Below are 21,022 nucleotides of genomic sequence, written 5' to 3' on the forward strand. Positions count from 1 at the left end.
TTAACAAAACATGTTTGAAAACTTCTGTTTGATTTCTCTGGTTGGCTAATTAATTTATTTATTTTTTCTTGTTATAGGGGTCCCTCCTGAGAAATCAGAGGGGGTAGAGGGAAAATTATTTTTTCTTCCCCTATAACAGCATGTGCAACATTTTTGGTTGAATTGATATTATAGATAATGACCACAATACTGTTGCAATGGCTTTCTGGGTTTTTTTTGTTGTTTTTTTTTTGTTTGTTTGTTTGTTTTTTAGTAGAGAGGGGTTTTGCCATGTTGGTCAGGCTGGTCTTCAATTCCTGACCTTGTGATCCACCTGCCTCGGACTCTCAAAGTGCTGGGATTACAGGCATGAGCCACCACCACAGGCCGGCTTTCTGTTCTCTAAAGCCCTTTATTCTATTATATCTTACCTGTGAAGAGTATAGACCAGTGGTAGAGCTGAAGTTTGAACTGACTCTTTAATTTTCATTCTCCTAACACTACGTTTAGGTTATATGTTATTAAGACAGCTTTAACTCTTAGCTTTCACCTCACCCTTTTCTCATGTCACCTGGCATTCAGGCTTCTGAAGATTTTCTAAGCCCATAAATAAATATGGGAACATATCATTACTCTATTAAATTAACTTATGAGGTCAAAGATTATTTTAACATATACAACTCATTTCTCAAGATTTAACAGTGGAGGACTTTTATTAATGTGAAATGATTATGTATATTTTTTCCTATAGAAATATAAAATGAGAACAATAACTCTCAAGGTGTTATAAAAGCAATACAATTTAAAATTGAAGAAAAATTATGAAGATATTAAAAAGTTAGCCAATGAAAACATGAGGCAATTCAGAGGTTAAAATGAGTCATCTAAGATGGGTTATTACATTTTATTGAACTGAAAGATATACATTTAGCCTCTGTTAGCTGTTCCTGAATAAAAAATAATTAATGCTTTCTTTTTAACTGAAAGAAAAATGTAAATAAAAACACTGTCAAACTTAAAGACATCATGAGACTTATTCTGAATCAATAAAAATGATCAAAATGAATCTTTGAGAGGTAAAATTGTAATAACTTTAAATATAATTTGCATGAAATAAATGAATTAATATTCAATATTCTCTGTCTCTTCCCCTCCATTTGCCCAACAAATGGAGGGGGAATTTTTTTCTTCAAAATATAATCAGATCATCTGAATACTTACAGAGCACTTTAATGGGTCACAACAAATTGGACTGCTTATTGCTCAGCCTAACTTTGGACCAAATCATGCAAAAGAAAATGTGCATATAAAGACAGAGACTTTGAATGACACCAATAACAAGTCTTCTTGCGGTGAATATTATTAAATGCCATATATCATGATTTCCAGTGTGTGATGAAACAACTGTGACCAATAAAAGAATAGAAATCATAAAAAACACACAAAAGTACTCGTCTATGGTATTACTTTTGAAAATCTGAATTGCTGTCTCAAAATGATATCATACAATATTTTCAAACTTATTAGGAAAATTGACATCTTTTTGACTTATAAATACTCTCTGATATTAATATTCTTGGGTCGTTTTATGGTTATATGAGTCTAATGGACATACACTACAAGTTAGGAAAAAAGCAAATACTAAAACCTGGCACCATGTAATTTGGGCAAAATGTATTTCTTAGTGTGGACCAACGTCTACAGGTGTAAAGTGACAAGGAATTAAGTCTGAATTTCTTGTGGGTCAGCTTCTGCCCTTGGATGCTTTTATTTATAACTTTTGATGAACTCAATAAGATTTAGCCTTGAGTCTCCAAAGTCAGAATTGATTCTCCCATCTCCTCCACAGTAAACAATAACAAAAAGCAAATGACTAAACATTTCACTTAATATTCAATTTAGATGGGTCATTTAAAATGATTTTATGATATTATTAGTGAAGAAAAATTAAAATTGAAAATATACATATATAAGTACATATATATATGTATAAAACGAGTGTGGTAAGAATATAAACTGATTTTTCTGATAAGACTTCAGACTAGTCAATTTAAGATAACAAACCGGCAATTACAATTGTGGAATTAGAAACTATTTAGCTATTTCTTAACATGAATGTGAAGGTCTGGCATAAACATTTGAAAAAATGGAATGGCATTAATGAAAAGTTCAAACACATGTCTAAAATTACAATTATTCATCATAAACAGTAACTTAATGTTAAGAAAATAGGCAATTATTGTCTAGGCGCAGTGGCTCATGTCTGTAATCTCAGCGCTTTGGGAGGCCAAGGCGGGCGGATCACGGGGTCAGGAGATGGAGACCATCCTGGCTAACATGGTGAAACCCCGTCTCTTCTAAAAACACAAAAAACTAGCCGGGCGCAGTGGCGGCGCCTGTGGTCCCAGCTCCTCGGGAGGCTGAGGCAGGAGAATGGCGGGAACCCGGGGGGCGGAGCTTGCAGGGAGCCAAGATGGCGCCGCTCACTCCAGCCTGGGCCACAGAGCGAGACTCCGCCTCAAAAAAAAGAAAAAAAAAGAAAAAAAAAGAAAAAAAGAAAGGAGTAATAATTTCTGTTTTAGAAAAAAAGGTAATTTTCTACTCTATAAACACCATACAAACAAATAAAATATGAAGAGGTTTCTTTAGATTACTTGTAAGCTTTTTTATTTTTCCTGATGTTAGCAACATATTTTCCTCGCCCACCATTTTCCCAAGTCCCCAATCCCAGTGTGTGCAGCTGCAATACAGTATTCATAGGCGTATTTTTACATATGAAGATTTCATATAATATGTATTTCAAAGGAAATATTCACACACTAATGAAGACTTTGGCATCTCTTCTGAGGATATATTTGTTGATCTTTGAAACAGACTCCTTTAGGAACAAATCCAAATGACCATTTTTGCCTTGGAGCCAAGTACTTTGAATACTACTTAAAAATTGAGATGCCTTGTTATTTGTTTTCATATTAATTTCTAGTGTCTGTAGCCTTGGCGCGGATGCTTTCCTAAAATTTCTGTGGTTACATTATTCACTGCTTTTTATCTCTTACGAGAAAATAAAGTTAAAAATTGTGTATGGTATATGTGACTCTTCTTATTTTGACCTCTTCAGAGCATCCCTTGCCTGTCCTTGCCTTATACGCTAGGCTCCAGTCAAACCTAAGCCTTTGTCATCCCCATGGACTCAGCCCCTTTGTATATGCTGTACTGGAAATCCACTCATTTCCTCTACCCTCCAGGAGGTGGATTCTCCTTCATCTTTGCATAAGAAACACTTTTTATCTCCTGGCCTTAAATCTTCTCTGAACTATTCCAGTTGTTTTGACCAGTCTCTGCCCAAAAGCATATACATTTAAAAAGGAACAGCCAGAAAACAGGCGCAGAAGAAGCCGGGAAGGAGGAAATGGAAAGGGCTAGAATAAAGGAGCATGAGCTAACTGGGTGAAGAGTTCGGCTTCTAGTTAATAACCTAAGTGTGATTTTTCAAGCCTGACCGTAGGCAATTTCAAAGTGTTGCTTGGCAGGCCTCCCAGGAGAAAGTTGCCTTCCCTGCAGCTGACTTGGTGCACAGCCAATGAATGCGTTGCAGTCTCTGAAGGAAGGCGCAGTCAAGGACTCAAGCCCCTCTGATTGGCCTTGTGCTTATGCATATTTGCATTCCTAGCTGAGACTCCTTTACTCAGAGACCTCTTTATCTGGGGTCTTTAGCTCAGGCCTTCCTCAGGCACCTCTGCTGAGGCCTTCTTTAGGGAGAGTGACTCGAGGGCGACGCCTTGAAGACATATTTTTCACCCTGACCTACTCTTCAGTAATTTTAAACTTCTAGTCCTCTTCCCTCACCGTTCTCTTCTCTCTCCCTGGATCCCAAGTACATAGAACTGCAGGAGCCTTTAAAAAAAGTTTTTCTATGGTAAATTTATTTCCTATTTTACTCTTTTTTAAACTGAAAGATAACATTGTATGTGTTTATTGTGTTGTGCAGGAGCCTTTTGTTAAAGGGCTTCAACAGTGAAATAACCGCCTCCAGGTCTACGCTAATTGACCTGGTCCTAGACAGAGCAAGGCCATTCCTTGGGGGAAAATGGAAACGGGGAGCGGCACTTTTTTTTTTTTTCTTTCAGTTTTTAGTTTCTTGCCTATACTACCAAAGTAAATGATTAAATACTCGACTGTGAACTTTCGTTTTTGGCTTGTTGCTTTAATTGATTACTCCAGCACCTGGAAGCCGGTTTCTCTTGAGCTCAGCTGAGCTGCTGACAGTTGGGTTGTAAGAGTAGGGAGCTCCAGGGAGCTTCCCTACAACTTGCAGATGCTAACAAATGGGAGAGCAGAAATAGAACTGTGAATGAAATACGACCCTGGCTCTATCTGTCATGACTCACTGTTATCAGGAACAGATTTGTTAAATTCATGAAATTCTAGAACGTTCAGCATATACATACAATATTTAAGAGCAAAGTTGAGAGATGACAAAAATTTTATTAAACTGCTTATTCTTTTATCTTCTAGAGTAAAAGAATTCTGTAGCTACATTTATTCGGGCCATCCTTAGAGCAGTACGTCATTTTGAATTCTGATTGCATCTTTCTACCACAGGAGAAGTGAGGTAGGAAGACGGGAAAAATTCAGTGGTTACGTTTTCTTTATTTTGTGGGCAAAATGAAATCTGAGTGGACCAATGACTCCACCATGTCCAGTGTTTGGTTGCTAGTTTGAGATTTGGAAATGGCTGTTCGTGTGAAGAGGTAAATGGATCCAAATGCCTTGTTATAAGGCATTTGACAATGCCTACAGCAGTAGTGTGAATAGAGGGCCATTAAATTCTAGCATAAACATTCTGGGCTAATGGTTATTTTTTGGTTGTTACTTACATTTGAGGTTTTCGCAAGAGACAGGCTCTACTGGATACCCAACATGTCTAAAGGACTAAGAATTGGAGAGCCCTGACATTGAATTAGGACATAGTTTTGCACCATAAAAGAGGCAGTAGGCCAGGCACTGTGGCTCACGCCTGTAATCCCAGCGCTTTGGGAGACCGAGGCAGGCAGATCACCTGTGGTCATGAGTTTGAGGCCAGCCTGATCAATGTGGTGAAACCCCGTCTCTACTAAAAATGCAAAAATTAGCCAGGCGTGAGGCGTGATGGCTGGCGCCTGTAATCCTAGCTACTTGGGAGGCTGAGGCAGGAGAATCAGTTGAACCCGGGAGGTGGAGGTTACAGTGAGCTGAAATAGCACCATTGCACTCCAGCCTGGGCGATAAGAGTGAGACTTTGTTTAAAAAAAAAAAAGAGAGGCTGTAGAATGTAATACAGAGCTATATATTTTAAATTATGAAAACCATTTATGAGTTATTTTCTCATAAACTTAAAGATATAATATAAAAACATACATAGTTATATGTATGTATGTACATACATATATAAAGAAATGTATTATGGGAATACTATAAAAATGGCATTAGCTCAAAGCCAAATAAATTACCCTACTAAGAAATTCATAAATTAAGCTAGATTCTATAAACACAAAAAATATCACAGATCCAGAAATATGCATTAAATTCATATCTGACATATAATGTATTAGCATTGCATGAATTTATATGAGATCCACAACTTATAAATTTTCTAATTCTACTTGGAATTCATGTATACAGTGGTGAAATTGATAAAATAATTTCAAAATAATTTCTTGCTAAAAAGAGGCACGACTAAGGCCTTAACATTATTATTATTAAAATTCTTATTAAAATTCCCATATCTAATTCCCGTAGCAGTCATTTCAAATCACAAATTAAGAGCACAAGTCAATACTGCATTACTTTTATTAACTGAATAAAATCTAATTTAAGATTTTTAAACTATAAAAGAGAGTCAAAATACAAATAATAAGAAGCAAAAATATAAAATATATTGGAAGACAAAACGTATCAGACTTTAATTAATTAAGAGATTTGGCAAATCACTCTAACATGAATGTTCAAGATAAAACACAGCTATTATAACAGATAAAAAAGGTAAGATATTATAATTTTTAAAACATATTCTTCTTGGTTTTAATAGCTGTTCACACTTCCCATTTTTATTGCTTAAATTTCAAAAATGCCCTCGCCACAAAAACATCAAACATAATTTTTGATTTGCAATTTTATAAACTCTAAAAATCCTAATTATTATTATTATTAGAATTTATAATATGTGATGAATTTCTATGGTGGATGTGTCCAGAACAGAAAAACTGATAGGCATTAAGTAAAATTAAAAATGATTCATTTAACAATTATTTTAAAGTCATTTATGCTGTTAGAAACTGTGCTAAGACCTAGGGATATCAAAATAAATAAAGTATGTAATTTTTAAAGGATTACATTGAAATGGACATTGACTATTTTTTTTTTTTTTTTTTGGTTAGGTGTTCATTTTTATTGAAAACAATTTAAAAGTTTGTTGAAAAAGGTTTTTTTATTAATTTGATAAATAATTTTAAAAATCAAAATAATTATGAATTTTATACCAAAGATAAGCTTTAAATTTTTTTTTAATTTTTATGGGTACATATTAAGCATATATATTTATGGAGTACTTGAGATATTTTGATACAGGCATACAATGTGTAATAATCACACCAAGGTAAAGAGGGGTATCCACCACCTCAAGTATTCATCTTTTCTTTTGTTAGAAATGTTCCAGTGATACTGCCTCAGTTATTCTAAAATGTAAAACAAATTATTACTAACTATAGTTACCCTGCTGTACTATCAAATACTAGATCGTATTCATTGTATCAAACTATATTATCAAAGATAAGTTTGAAGATCATGGCAGAAATCACAAAATTTTTTTGTTTACAATGGCTTAAATTTTTTTGTTTACAATGGCTTTTTGAATTATTTGCTCCAAAAGTCATGTAAGAATAAGACTTCTTATTAGAAATCTCGTGAAGAATATGTGCCAAGTACTATGAGATGTGGACTTCAGACTGCTCCACTGTCTCCATCTCCACATTTTTCTCCCCATGCCCCATACTGCATACTTTTTTCAGCAAAAAAGGTGAATTCCTCTTTTTTGAATCCACATCAAAAAGCAAATTTTAAACATTAATAATTCAGCATGAGACTTATAGAAAAAATCTGTAAAGCACACAAAAAATTAAGAAATAAGACACAATAAAAAGTCATGTAAAGGTCACATATCATAAAAAATACATAAAAATAGGTTCTTTAGATAATTCTCCTTAACCTCAATGAAGTTTTATAATTTTGTTTAACACACAAGGAAACAAATAAAAGGGCTATCTGCAAAAAACAAAAAACAAAAACCAATTTTTTAAAAGTAAGGAAACTAGGAAGGAACAGACTTGAAAGACAAAGGATGAAAAGTGAACTACAGAGTTCAGAGAAACAAATGAAGATAAAATAAAATAGAAGAAATACACAGTAACAGATTAAGAATCCAGAGATGTGAGGAATTCACATAAAACAAATTCACAAAAGAGCAAAGGCAATTGCATAGAACACAATAGAGGAGAATAGTAAAGAAAGCACTTTTGGCATTAACATAATTGGTTTTCACAAAAAAAAGTATACAAAATGAAGAACGAATAGAAAACAATTCCAAGATATAACAGAAAAAAAAAATTAAATGAGTATTTGAATCTACCAGTTGAAAAGAAACAGTTACTGCAGGAAAAACTGATGCAAAATGATCACTGAGTCAGATATCCTCAATACTAATTCATTCATATGACCCCTAATAGAGGGGCTTCCGATAATGATCCTACCTGAAAATGCATCAGCACTTACATCTCATCCAATATTTCTATACTTTGTTTTACTTTCCTCTAAAGAACTGATCACCATCTGAGATAGATAGATAGATAGATAGATAGATAGATAGATAGATAGATAAATAGATAGATAGACAGACAGATAGATAGACAGATAGATAGATAATTTGTTTACTGCCTCTTACCCTGATTAGAATGTATACTCCGAAAGCCAGATTTTAAAAAGCATGATTATATCTCTAGATACTACACTTAGTAGATGAGTATTTAATGAGCATTTTTTGAACAAATTAAATGTAATTTAATAAATAAATAATCATATAATAATTGGGACAAAGCAAGTGCAGATCTCATTCAAGAGGGCAATTCTTACCTATCAGAATTCTCCAGAGTAACCATCACTTAAAGACAGGGGAACAGTAACAACAGTAACTCAAAGTGTGCTCTGACAATCGACTTCAAAGTATAAAAAATCATAGACAAGAGTCACAAGAGTACTTGGGGAATATGTAATTCCTTCTTGAAAAGAACATTTTTGAAATACATAAAAAAGCCCAGAAATGAAAATAAACGTTTCAAAAATGACATCCTGAAAAAGATCTATTTAAATACAAATCTAAGGCTAAGCAACCATATGAATTACGGTTACAGAATTAAATGGAAAGTCTTAAACTTTGACATTAAAATATTTATAAAACTAATATAATTAAGACATAGGGGAAGTGTTATGTGGAAGGGTGCTGATTTCTGCCATTCATTGCTGAGAGTTGATATTATCTAACTTTGATATATGAGGTTAAAATGATACTTTCCAAAACTTCTTCATAATCTTATGTATTAATTTTGACGTATTATTGAAAATGAACATTTCTTTCTTTATCTCTTTCTCCTTATATCTCAGTTTATAAATCAATATATTCTTCTAATTTTCTATTTTGCTAACATCAATATCTATTTTGCTAACGTCAATACCTTAGTTTCTTCACTTATGAGTGGGTATAAAATAATAGCACTTATTGCGTAGGGAAGTAGGGATGTTAAAAACATGACATATGTAGGCCAGGCGTAGTGGCTCAACCTGTAATCCCAGCACTTTAGGAGGCCAAGGCAGGCGGATCACCTGAGTTCAGGAGGTGGAGACCAGCCTGGCCAACATGGTGAAACCCTGTCTCTACTGAAAATACAAATATTAGCTGGGTGTGTGCTATGTGCCTGGAATCTCAGCTACTTGGGAGCTGAGGCATGAGAATATCTTGAACCTGAGAGTTGGAGGTTGCAGTGAGCCAAGATCACAGCAATGCACTCCAAACTGGGAGACAGAGCAAGACTCTGTCTCAGAAAAACAAAAAAACAAAAAACGAAACAAACAACAACAAAAAAACACATGTAAAGCACTTAAAACCTCATCCAGTTATATTCTTTCTATGTATATCATATGTAAATAAAAATGACAGTTTATCTGGGTGGTGATTTGACGACAGTAAAACCAAATCTTTGCTGGTTATGTTTTTGGTGTAATGAGCACCCATCATTTTTAAACCTATCAAAATAGGCTTTCAATATAATATTATTAACTCCGTAAAAATTATGGAGAAAATGTTACTATTTCATTGCAATAGGTGACAATTATGTCCATTCCTATATAATATCTGTCATAGGGAATTAAAGTATACTATCACATATGTAATTTTGTCATTGTTTCTAAATATGATTGCATTAAAATGTACATTATCGTTTTCCAAAGCTTGTTGTGTATCTCTTCCCAACCTGTCAATGTTCCTTTGCTCTCTTAAGGAAAAGTTATTTGGAAACAAAAGAAGACAAAAACATTATGCTCTAACATTGCTGTCTTAGTGACAACCACTCATATTTAGATTTTTTAAAAGAGCAGATATTAAACAATCTGAGGAGAAGTAGCAGGTAAGAGAAGACAGGCTGTAGTTAGAGTAATGATGTTTGGGAAGACTTAAAGAAAATGGTGATGCTGCAAGTTTTAAGCAGATCCTCTTTCTCAGAAAAGATTGAGAATTGTTAGTCTGATACACACTATTTAACCAGTTTTTCTCTTTAAAATGGCCTCTGAGAATGTATAATGAACAAATGCTTTTATTTTGTCAAAATTGAATTTTAAATTTACTACCAACATCTCCCAATATTTTTCATTTTATTTTTCGTTAACCTGTAACTACTTAACATATTTTTAATTTAAAACACATATGAAATTATTTGATTTAAAAACTCATTACATGTAGAAAATATCTTTTTTTGTTTGGTGTTATTTTGTCTTCTTGTAATTATGGTAACTGAAAAAGTATTGATTAATTGAAATCAGAGTAACATTCACAATATTATCTCTAAGTAAGATAGTATTCACTAAGAAACACATGTGCATCATAAAGATAACAATTAATGCTGTCTGGTGCTAAATATTAAGTAAATGACATTTATTCATGAAAAAAAGATTAAAATTTGATTATTCCTCTTGAAACTGCAAAGGGACAAAAATCTTGGTACATGTTGCCCTCTAGTGGAAATTCAAAGATAGGCAGATGAATTATATTTTGGTGCTTTCCGTATCTGCAATTCAGTTTACTATTACAATTTTTAAAACAAATTAATATTTTTCTTTTAAAACAGTAAGTACTATCAAATATTTTCAATTAATTTGTTGTAGTTGATAGGTTTGGCATTTTAAAAATCAAAAATTTGAAAATAAAAATAAAGTCTCTCATAGCCACTAAAGGCCAAGAAGGTGTTGTTAATCATATAATCATATAACAAGAATAGTAGAAATAATAGATAACTCAGGAATATAATTATATTTGCTTTGAATTTTTGCTGAGCAATGTTATCCGACCTGATTTTATAAAACTATCATCAAATCTCATCTCTCTACAATTAGAATGACCAACACAGTATTTTATGAAAAACGATAATTTGAAAAGCTTTTACTATCAACAAATAAGAACTAGTGATCACAGAAATATGAAAAAATAATTTTTCAAAAGCATTTTTGTCATCTTTTGATTTGCTTTTCAAAGCAAACATTTTATTGTGTTATACCTGTTATTTTTATTTTATAATTTCAATACATATTGGTGTAGATCGATTTTCCTAATTTATACCTCCATATGGAAGAGGTGTGAATGCATTATATTTTACAAAATACAAAATATATTCTATTTATGGTAGGCATTTAAAACTATGTTATTATACATTCAACATTTTGCATCATTTGTTGATTCTTACTTTAACATCACTGTTGCTTATCTTTTACAATACCTTTTAAGCATATATAGGTTTAAGATGAGAATCTTATTTCTGTAATTGAACAGTATACCTTGTCCTAAAAAACAGTTTAAAAATGTGGTGGCTCAACTAATAGTATAAAAAATATGATTTGTGGCTGGGCACAGTGGCTCACACCTGTAATCCCAGCACTTTGGGAGGCCGAGACGGGTGGATTTACCTGAGGTCAGAAGTTCAAGACCAGCCTGGTCAACAAGGTGAAACCCCCATCTCTACTAAATATACAAAAGTTAGCCGGGTGTGGAGGTGGGCGCCTGTAATCCCAGCTACTCAGGAGGCTGAGGCAGGAGAATTACTTGAACCCGGGAGGCAAAGGTTGCAGTGACTGAGCCATTGCGCTCCAGCCTGGGCAACAAGAGCAAAACTTGGCCTTCGCCTCAAAAAAAAAGAAAGAAAGAAAAAGAAAAAAAATATATGATTCCACTATTCCACTTACAGTATGAAAAATTATAAAATGAATATTTAGTCAACTATATCCCTTGTTTACACAATAACAAATGCTTACATTTCAAAACCATTCTTTATTTTTTTAAATCTTTATAAACTTGTGTGTGTGTGTTGGAATTTTGCTTTTGTAGCCCAGCCTACAAAATTGCAATGGCTCTATCTCAGCTCACTGCAACCTCTGCCTCTCGGGTTCAAGCGATTCTCTTGCCTCAGCCTCCTGACTACCTGGGATTACAGGCACGCACCACCACACCCAGCGAATTTTTGAATTTTTAGTAGAGATGGGATTTCGCCACGTTGGCCAGGCTGGTCTCGAACTCCTGACCTCAGGTGATCCACCCACCTCGGCCTCTCAAAGTGCTGGGATTACACGCGCGAGCCATCACACGTGGCAGTAAGTTTTCTCTCTCTTTTTTTTTTTTTTTTTTTTTGAGATGAAGTCTCCCTCTGTCGCCCAGGCTGGAGTGCAATGGTGCTATCTCAGCTCGCTGCAACCTCCGCCTCCGGGTTCAAGCGATTCTCCTGTCTCAGTCTTCGGAATAGCTGGGATTACAGGCATGCACCACCAAGCCCGGCCACATTTTGTATTTTTAGTAGAGACGGGGTTTCACAATGATGGCCAGTCGGGTCTCGAACTCCTGACCTCAGGTGATCCACCTGCCTTGGCTTCCCAAAGTGCTGGGATAACAGATGTGAGTCACCGGGCTCGGCCCCAGCTGTGAGTTTTAATTTGTCCTCAGTGAGGTGCTGAGTTCCATGTTGATGTCTTTCTTGTTTTCCACTTTCATTGCTCTTGTGAGGCTCCTGCCCTTGCAAGACTGTCACCATGCTTCTCCCTCTATCATCCTGTCCGCGAGGACCTGATGACTCCTCTTCACTAATGAGAAGTCAAGGTCTACTCTTCAAAGTCACTTTTAGGAAACGTTTTTTTCATTAATCAATTTTCAAGTTGAGGAGGATAGAAAGGAATGATATTAGTGAAGTACATGGTCAAATAAGCTTGAGAAGCCCTGGGTGCTTTCCATACTTTCCTACTTACCACTTTTTCAGAAAGGATAAATATAAATGGGGGATAATGGGCTAATAAATCATCTATTCCAAGACCTTATGCATTTTAGCAAGGGGCACCTAGCAACAGAATAAAGGTGTGATGTGAAATGTCAAACCAGCTGTGCTACATTGGCATATTCAGAATATAACCTAACTCTCTCTCTCTCTCACACACACACACACACATCACCCTTTCCTCCCCCACCATCACTCCTCCAGCTCAGATGAGCCTTCCACACCCCTCACTGCTCACTCACACATTTAGCAAGCTCTCGACTGGTCAAGTTTTGGCAATTCCACGCCTCTAAGGCAGGCTATGGCAAACTGTGGCGTGGACCTTCACCTGTTTTTTGTAAGTCATTTTTTATTGGAAAACGATCACACTCATTTGCTTATCTATTGAGTGTGGCTGTATTATTTTCAAAATGTTGCTGGTCGATGGTTTTTGAGATGTAGTGACAGAGAATGGATGGTCCTCAAAGTCTAGCCAATGTTTGCCTACCTCTGCCCTACAGAATTTTTATTTTCTTACCTAGTTCACAAAGAACCACCTCAATGACTTTTTCACTGACCCAGCACAATTCTAGTGACCCTGCTTTTCATCTTTCAGAACAGAGCAGAGCAAAAAGCAATTTCTTGGCATTGATGTCTTCTGAGGGAATAAAATATTAAGTGCAAATGTGATACCATGACTACCAAAGGTAATAATGGTGATGACCCTTGGAAATGAGTGTCTCTATGCCAATGTGTTCATTCTTTCAGTGGAGAGAGCAGCTCTGCAGATCAAACCAAGGTGAGAGATAATTCTTCAACGGGGTTGTCTCCCCAGCTATCAAAGCTTTTAGAATAAACCAGAAAAACTTTGTCATGCATCTGTCAAATTCAGTTAAAAGATTAGTTTTTTATCCTGTACTTATTAAATTATTTCTGAAGTTAAGCAAGAAATCTTTATAATCCCATCATTACATCCACAAAAGGCTTTTTGTTTTTTAAACAAATCTATGTCAAACCAATTCCTATTATTCTTAAATCCATCAATATACATGCTTCCAAGGCCGTGTGACTTCCAATTACAAATAATGGCCAGTATGAGTTTTGACTGTATTGCACAATGTCCCTCTATATTTTAGTCTAGGAAATGTGTAGAATTGTTTTTGTTAACAATAACACTATACTGAGATTAAAAGCTAAGGCTGGACACAGTCATTTGAGTAAGAGAGCTCTAAATGTAACATCTATCAGTGTAGAGAAAGCTTAGGCCTTTCCTTACCTTATGTGGAATGAGGCTAGCAAAGCCCAGAGGAATAAAAAGCACAACATTGTCCAGTGATACAGCAGCTCCCAGAAAACTCTTAGATAAATTGATGTTGTGCACCCTCGGGTAAGTCACTTTAATGTGTCTTTTCATCTCATCCCTATAAACAACAAAACCACGCAGCCCCCTGTGGTGGAGGATAGGTCTGTGTAGAAGGAGCAGGATGATATAGGAAGATGAAGAAATAAATGAAAAAGCAGCAACTCCCAAAGTCTGTTTAGACTTCATAATTGTCTCTGAGAAATCTGTTTTCAATGTGCTATATAAAATTATGATAAATGGAACCATGTTTTTCCCATCGTATTTTAAGACAATGGCTATTGTCTGAATTTGTCTATAAAAACTTCTCAGAAATTGCTGCAATCCATTCAACAAAGGCTCCTTTCAATTGAGGTAAACTTTGGCAAAATGGCCATCTTATGGTTTAGGAAGGAAGTTTCATATTCTTATTATCTCCATTTATCAGCCTTACTTTACAGGGCACAGAAAAAATTACTCCTGGTTGACAGAACCCCCAAGGTCTGGACTCTTTGGGGTTCAATAAAACAGTCTTTTTATAAACTCACATGCAATAGTACTCTAAAAATTCTCAACCTAGGCCGTACTTTTAATATTAAAAAAAAAATTATAACAATAATATTTAAAAATCTATAAGTTAAATTTAGATGTAATACTATAATTATGTAGCATTGGTTACATTAAATCAAGTGAGTTATATTTGAAAATAACTTTCTACATGTACCTATCTAATTTGCTCTCTGATTTGGAAGATACATTTTTATTATCTTCAAGGCATAACCTTTTGTGGAAATATTCTTAGTTTAATAAATACCTATTGATAAAGTTAGAAAGTATTAGTAAATCTCCAGACTAATATAATGTATAAATATATATTCATACTGTTGATAGAAACATAATTTGCATTGTAAAATGCTGAAAATAAAAGACCTATTTTTTCTGATGTTTTCCTATGAAGAATGTATTAAAGGTAGAATCTAAAGCCAACATAAAATTATGACAAACAAATGGAAAGATATATTTTCTAAGCTTGAAAACTGGATAGACAACTAAACACATGATGCCTGCATTTTCAATGAAGAGTTTAAGTGAATTAATTTAACAATTATTTTAGGTAGATCATTATATTTCAGTATTGTGTTAGGTAACCATTGACAGACTCATAATTTGAACTAATACTTATCTCTTAATTAGTGTATTGGAATGGAAAATGCAAATTTTGTATTTCATGCTATGTTCTCAGATATCTGTTTGATTTTTTTCTTACTTCCTAGTTACCAGACAGATATCCATAACTGCAACAATTTTACCAATAATACATAATGTTTCACAAAAAGGAGAAGCCACAGTTGGGCATATGTGTGTGTATCTTTCTACGTGTGCCTGTGTGTGTCTGTATGTATGCGGAGATACCCAGTAGAGCATCTGAAGTTCTGGCATAATTTTCTTCATTCAATAAGGTAAATTGTTATATGATTGTAATAGAAGGTATATCTCATTTTGCAGTTCTTAAAATACTTTATAGATGCTAAGAATACCTCCCTGAAAAAAAAACTTTTTGAATATTCAATCCCTTAACAATTATGATCTTACTTACATTGAAATGAACTCCTGTATGATTTATCATGGAGGTGAAACTGGTGTGAATTTCCTGCATTGAAAGACAGCATTAACTGAAGTATTCAGCTCTAAACAAAGATATTTTAATTTATTAAATTTCTTTCTATATGTTTTTTTTCTTCTTAAATTGACTTTCTACTTCTGTTCAGACCATTTTCAGTCTTCCAGCCAAGAAAAAAAAAAAGAGACAAAGAAAAGGAAGAGGAAGTAGGACAAGGAAAGATAGAGGGAGAAAGAGAGAAAGAGACGGAGAAAGAGAAAGAGATTTCATCTCTTCTAAATTGCCAAATTGTAGACAATGATATAAGAAAGACACAGCTTAGGTCGAGCAAAGCAGAAGTATAAAACTAAACGTCACACTGTCAGGGTTCAGGAAAGCAAGGTATATGTTCTCCAAAGCTCAGCAGGCAGGATGAACTTTTTCCTGATTTAAGGACCATGCTGAGAGAGAAGAAGAGTGGAGTCTATTTTAGCATCTGAAAACCAATGATTTGGAGAGAAAGAGGACGTGGCTGCCTAATCCCAGGGAAAGCTTACAATACTTTGCAGTAAGTTGGTCATTGACTTGACAGTCTGTCCACTAGAGAAGAGGTGTAAGAAGGACAATAAAGATGAAGAGTAGATATAAATTACTCTCTTGTAGGGTAGGTAATACAGGTAGACAAATAATGATAACATAAGGTAGAATGTTGCAAGCAATGGATACAGAGGTAGGTTTACAGAGCAGTGAAGTTATTACACTTGTAATGTTAAGATTGAGCTTCAGGGAAGAATTAACATGTGAGGTATGCTTTGAATGACGGGTATGATAGACATGGGTACGGGAGAATTCCGGGCCATGACCCACAGTGTATGTAGATGCACAAAGGGATGAGCCTATCAATCAGTGGCATTTGTGGAAGAGCAACTCACTCAAGTAAACCAAACTGCTCACTATATTAAGAGGGTTAGTGTTCAGCCTGGATTGGAAATACACCTAGACAACATCTTATTTGAATGAATAAAGAGTCTGTGTTTCATTAAATTGAAAGAGAGATCACAGAAGGTTTTATTTATTTATTTATTTATTTATTTATTTTTTGAGACGGAGTCTTGCTCTGTGGCCCAGGCTGGAGTGAGCGGCGCCATCTTGGCTCCCTGCAAGCTCCGCCCCCCGGGTTCCCGCCATTCTCCTGCCTCAGCCTCCCGAGGAGCTGGGACCACAGGCGCCGCCACCGCGCCCGGCTAGTTTTTTGTATTTTTTAGTAGAGACGGGGTTTCACCGGGTTAGCCAGGATGGTCTCCATCTCCTGACCTCGTGATCCACCCGTCTCGTCCTTCCAAAGTACTGGGATTACAGGCGTGAGCCACCGCGCCCGGCGTTTTTGTTTGTTTGTTTGTTTTGGTTTATTATTTTATATTTTATATATTTATTTTTTATATATTTTAACATGGCGAGTGTTTTAAGATTCTATGATGAGAAACATGCTTTACAAAAAAAGCCTTTCGTAGCGGTGAGGAATAATTGAAATACATAGGAAGTGGAGGCAGCAATATCAATTAGAAGATTTTAAGGACATGAATGCCAAATTGTAAGATGCCTAACCAGGAAGAGGGTGGAATAGAAGTCAGAGATACTGAAATGACACATAATTAGAATTTGTCTGTTAATTGAAGTGGGAACAGAAAACATTACTCATGGGATGCCAACACTAAGTTTCAGGAAAGAAATAGAAAAACAATGAGATGAAGCAATTTGTTTTGAGACAGTCTCGCTCTCTGGCCTGGCTGGATGGATCTTGGCTCACTGCAACCTCCGCCTACTGGGTTCAAGCGATTCTCCTGCCTCAGCCTCCCACATAGCTGGGACTACAGGCACGCACCACCACACCAAGCTAATTTTTGTATTTTTAGTAGAGACAGGGTTACACCATGTTGGCCAGGATGGTCTCGATCTCCTGACCTCATGATCCACCCACCTTGGCCTCCCAAAGTGTTGGGATTACAGGTGTGAGCCACCGTGCCTGGCAGAGACAAAGCAATTTTTAAAACAAGTGGATGAGTTTGGTGTTAAGAACGTTGAGTTTCAAGTGTCATAAGAACATATGTGCAACTTGTATTTTAGGTATGTGAAAGCTTTAAATTTGCAAGTAGGAAAGAGTGTGAATTTGTTATCCATTAACCAACTATCCAAACCCCAACTGAAAGGTTACAGAGTTCACAGGAGGTTACTGAAAGGCAATTTGTGTCAGGCTGCAACACACTGCCAGTGCTTTATGCAGCCACATCACCTAGATTCTGGAAGTGTCAGTTGTCCAGTCAATCAACATACATAATAGAGCTCCTGTTGAGCCCCAGTACTGTTTTACGGAACGGGATCAAAGCTGATGGCAGATCATGATTCCTATTATAATGCTTAGAACACGTTAACCAGTTGATTGAAAGCAGGAGAGTGAGGAGCATGATGATGTACAAAACTAGAACTGCATCCCTCATGATCTAATAGGACAGCTAGGAAGCTGGTTCTTCGATAAAAATGTAGTCCACAAGTAAATGCCTACCAAGGTCTCTACAGACTCTGAGAACAGCTGTGTATGAGTCCCCGGTGCACACAAACGATCCAGACCATTAGCAGTAAATGGGGGCAGGGGTTTTCTCTCTATTGAAATAGCTGAATAGCAATACTGCAACATGCTACAACAAAAGCCATATCAAGAGGATGTAAATTTTTTGTGGAGGGTCTTCAGAGCCTCTCAGCAATCTTTCCAAGCACGCTTTCCTTTCCTTTGGGAATTAGAAGTGTAGAAGAGGTTTTCAGTGGTCCTTCTATGCACTTTGTCATTTTATTGTATTGTTCATTATAGAGAATAATCTCTTAATTTTCTAATTTTGCAAGTCTGTGTATATCCACATTTTACTTGGAAACAACATGGGTGTGTTTCTGTGGTATATGCTGGCAGCATTATGGACTCACCGGGCTTTAATTTTTCTTCACAATGTATTATTTAGCAATATTCAGGAAGGTATCCATGATTTTGTGGGCAGAATGGGCTGAATGATTCCTTCAGAATTCATATGTTGAAGTCCTAATATTCAGTACTTCAGAATATGACTGTGTTTGGTTATCAGGTGTTGAAAGAGATAATTCGGTTAATGTAAGTCTGGTAGAGTGAGCTCTAATCCAATATTACTAGTTTCTTTATAAGAAGAGGAAACTAATAATATTGGATTAGAGCTCACTCTACTATTCTCAACAAAATATCACAAGGGCAGAAAACCAAACACTGCATGTTCTCACTCGTAAGTGGGAGTTGAACAATGAGAACACATGGATACAGGGAGAGGAACATCACACACCAGGGCCTGTGGTGGGGTGGGGGGCTGGAGGAGGGAAAGTATTAGGAGAAATACCTAATGTAAATGATGAGTTGATGGGTGCAGCAAACCAACATGGCACATGTACACCTATGTAACAAGCCTGCACATTGTGCACATGTGCCCTAGAACTTAGAGTATAATAATAAAACACAAAAAGAAGAGGAGATTAGGACAGAGACAAACACAAAAGGAAGACCATGTGAAGACCCGTGGAAGAAGATGGCTATCTACAAGCCAAACAGTGAGGCCAGAGAAGAAACCAATCATGCCTAAACGTTGATCTCAAACTTCTAGCCTTAAAAATTGTGAGAAAATAAGTTTTTTTGGCTTAGAACCCTCAATCTGTGGTGCTTTGTTATGGCAGCTCTAGCAAACGACTACACGCAGTAACAAAGATCTTTGAACTGCCATTGCTCAACAGAATGCAAGCAATTTCATTAACACTTTTATATTGCTTAAATAAAAGCAATTTCCACCAAAAACCTTATGGCTTTTCATTCACCCAAAAAGGAATTCTTAGAAAATATGTTTTGATTAAAATTTGCATTAGTATTATAAAACAGAATGCAGGATCTGGCATCAGTTTTCTAATTATCTCTGAGAAAAAAAATCAAAAATATAAATGAAGCAGTTGGAGTCTGCTCATCAAAATAAGTGACATTCTTCTATTTAGCATGGGTTTTGTTGGAGGCTGGTCAAGTTAATTACACATTATTCTCTTATTCTGTAGACAAACAAACATTTGTAATATATGGGCTTTATTGGCATATAATTGTTTAGTTTACTTTTCTTAGAATCCATGTATTTCATTTAAGGTAGAATTTGACAAAACAAAGTATAAGTCTTATAGAAAGAACACAGTTGAAAAGAATTCATAGTTTAAGAGTAATTTTTTCAAGGTATAGGATAAGCATATTTGATGACACATAAGTAAGTCCTTAGCAAAAACAACTTTTATAATGTAGGAACACACCATTAATTTATTGCAAAAAGATAAAACACTATTTTGGGGCAGGGGTATAATTTCCAATATGGATTCAGAGCTATTATGAACCTAAAGGAATCACCTAGACTTGTCTTTTTCCTCTGGAAATAAAAAGTCCGACATATTTTGGGATTATAGCTGGTTCTACTTTTTTTTTTTTCTGGAAGGCAGCCAAATTTCAGTGTTTAGCAATATTTATGACTGAATTAAATCACACTTGCTGTAGTTTAAACACCTTTCTTTTTAATGTTCCTGCTTATGCTCATTTTAAAATGGCTTGTTTACATCAAGCTTAAAGACTGTATCCTGTCTAAAAAAGCTGCTGGGATATGGGGGTAGGTATTCAGAGAAATTGGGGAAATTCAGAACATCATTATTTTAAAACTCCATCCTCTGCATTGTCATGTTCTATAATTATAGGAACAGTCTTGACTTTATCATTTAAAAAATATTTCCCCCTTAATACATGCGTCAATGTGTAACTAAATATTCATTTATGTGATCATTTGATTGAATTTTATCTTCCTTATATATATTACCAAATCATGCATGTTTCTGTTTAACATTACCCTGCATTTAACACAAGCTGAATGTGTAACAAGCACTCAATACATCTTGCTTTCTGAAAGGTACTACAGCTTCATGAATAATGTCAGACTCTTCCTTGATCTTAACCTGCCTCCATGAAACATATGAATGTGATTCTGTGAAATAATGAATAATATTTGAATGATGCATAAATGTTGATACTTCTGCTTCTTATTAATCATAAATTATTTGATTTCCATTGTAGGGTATGCTTACCATTGTAATAATAGTCTTTCCAGTCATTAAATATTTACCACATATCAGGCATGGTGCAAAGTCTTTACCATCACATACAGCTTCTGAGATATGAACTACTGTAATCACTAAACAAACCAACCAACCACCATTCATACAAACAAATAAATGAATAGGAAAGGCTGTTGATGCTTACAAAGAATATGTAATCCTTAAGAATGTATATCTAGGAAATGGGGGCATCAAGATGGTGTGACATGGTTTGGCTGTGTCCCCACCAAAATCTCATCTTGAATTGTAGTTACCATAATCCCCACATGTCATGGGAGGCACTGGATAGGAGGTAATTGAATCATGGGGGTGGTTACC

General features: G+C 35.4%; 1 protein-coding gene and 1 long non-coding RNA gene across 8 annotated transcripts in view; one reads left to right on the top strand and one right to left on the bottom strand.

Annotated features, from left to right (window-relative positions):
- The window catches only part of ROBO1 (roundabout guidance receptor 1), a 1,151,573-nt gene that overhangs the window by 868,382 nt on the left and 262,169 nt on the right, over positions 1-21,022 (bottom strand). The gene's annotated exons all lie outside the window — the stretch shown is intronic.
- The window catches only part of LOC103880850, a 60,874-nt gene that overhangs the window by 3,582 nt on the left and 36,270 nt on the right, over positions 1-21,022 (top strand). For 2 of the 3 annotated variants that reach the window (XR_004181430.1, XR_004181432.1), the window contains exon 2: positions 4,495-4,591. This is a non-coding gene — a long non-coding RNA (uncharacterized LOC103880850). Of the gene's footprint in view, positions 1-4,494; positions 4,592-13,185; positions 13,369-15,182; positions 15,256-21,022 lie in introns of those variants that run through there. The other variant, XR_643074.4, reaches the window with a different exon arrangement.

Source organism: Papio anubis, chromosome 2, assembly GCF_008728515.1.
Source record: "Papio anubis isolate 15944 chromosome 2, Panubis1.0, whole genome shotgun sequence".
NCBI classification, from domain to species: domain Eukaryota; kingdom Metazoa; phylum Chordata; class Mammalia; order Primates; family Cercopithecidae; genus Papio; species Papio anubis.